Here is a 1716-nt window from a genome sequence, read left to right on the forward strand (position 1 = left end):
GCCATATGTGAGAAAAATAAACTGGTCCTTTAATATATTTAATATATCAAAATAGTTAAAGAACTTATATGTAAAAACAAAATTAAAATAAAGCCAGAAGAAGAAAAACCCAAACCATTCGTATGGGAAAACCACAAATGTAGAAATTTACCCAGTTTGGTCCAGAGCGATAGCACAGCGGTAGGACATTTGGCTACCCGGGATGGATTTGGGTTTGATCCCCAGCATTCCAAGCCAGGAGCGATTTTTGAGCGCATAGCCAGGAGTAAACCCTGAGCATTACCGGGTGTGGCCCCCAAACTCCCCCCCACCCAAAAAAAAGATAAAAGAATATGCCCAGCTGCCAGGTGGGCCAGGGACACCAACATGTAATAAACGCATGATGCCTGGGGTGGGGGGGAGAGAGAGAGAGAGAGAGAGAGAGAGAGAGAGAGAGAGAGAGAGAGAGAGAGAGAGAGAGAGAGAGAGAGAATTCATCTGCCAGAGGTGGCTGGGGGAGGCTCAAATTCAAAAGAGAAAAAAAAGGGATAGATACATAGCTGGCAGCATCTCTTTGGTGCTTTACTTCTCTGGGCCTTCGTGAGCTGGCAGTCACTACTCTGGTCACTATCAGGAACTCACTCCCCCCAGGTCCAAGTTTTTCCTTTTATACCCTTCATGACAAAGGGTCCTGTCTAAGTGCTGTGGCTAGGCCATGTTAATGAGGTTCAACTCTCATACTATGGGATTATCAAAGGGGCATTTCCAAGTCCAACTGCCATACATCAACAGACACAAACTCAAAACCTAAAAATGATTTAACAATATACAAGTATGTATATATATCCATATCAATAAAAATCTCACCCTGACACTGAGGATAGAGTGCATAGGGTTGAGTGGTAGCATATGTCTTGCAAAAGCAACTCCCTAAATTCTATCCTTAGTACCCCCTAGTACTGTCAGAATGAGAGTGTTTTTGTGTGTGTTAATGTGTATAAAGTAAGAAAAACATAAACAAATATAGAATTATTAATTGATTATCTTGGAAAAGAAGTCCTCCTATAAAAAGTCATCTAAAGTCATGCTTTGGTGAAAAGTCAATATGCTCTCATACATTAAAAAAAAAGTACAGCTTTAAGAAACTCTAAGAACAACTACATAATTGCTGTCAAAATTACAACTGCATATAAAGTTGGCCAGTGTTTCATTCTACGAATATGATTTAAGGTGAAAATGTTTTGTTTTTAAATTAGATATATATTATCATTGTTTAGAGAAGCACATATTTTGTTTTGGGCCACACTTGAAAAGCTTCCTATTGACTCTGCACTCAGTAATAACTCTGGACCGTAAATGATAACAGGACTGAAAATGGGTTGACTAGTGTTACAGCTCCTTTAGAATTTGTCTAGCAGGCCTTCTGGTCTCCACCGGAAGGCCCCCCTAAAGAAAAAGGAAAAAAAGAAAGAAAATGGGTTGACTACATGCAAAGCAAGCTCAAGACCTTCAGTACTATCACTCCTGCTTCAAGAAATAACTGTTTCAAAAGCATTTCTATTAACAGATAAAAACTTACCGTAAATTTAAAAAGAAAAATATTTAGATTTTCAGTATTAAGTTATAAAAATTTATTTACAAATATTAAATGGAAAGACCTATGTGTATAACAAATACATATCTTTGTATACACTTAAATTTTGATCATTATCAATTTAACAATTATCAATTGTTATC

General features: G+C 37.4%; 1 non-coding gene across 1 annotated transcript; it reads left to right on the forward strand.

The window, feature by feature from the left end:
- Positions 1 to 1363: 1363 nt before the first annotated feature.
- Positions 1364 to 1425, forward strand: LOC126030072 (U7 small nuclear RNA). The gene has a single exon (XR_007503070.1). It is a non-coding gene; the product is annotated as a U7 small nuclear RNA (small nuclear RNA).
- Positions 1426 to 1716: the final 291 nt, after the last annotated feature.

Source organism: Suncus etruscus, chromosome 1 (genome assembly GCF_024139225.1).
Source record: "Suncus etruscus isolate mSunEtr1 chromosome 1, mSunEtr1.pri.cur, whole genome shotgun sequence".
Taxonomy (NCBI): Eukaryota; Metazoa; Chordata; class Mammalia; order Eulipotyphla; family Soricidae; genus Suncus; species Suncus etruscus.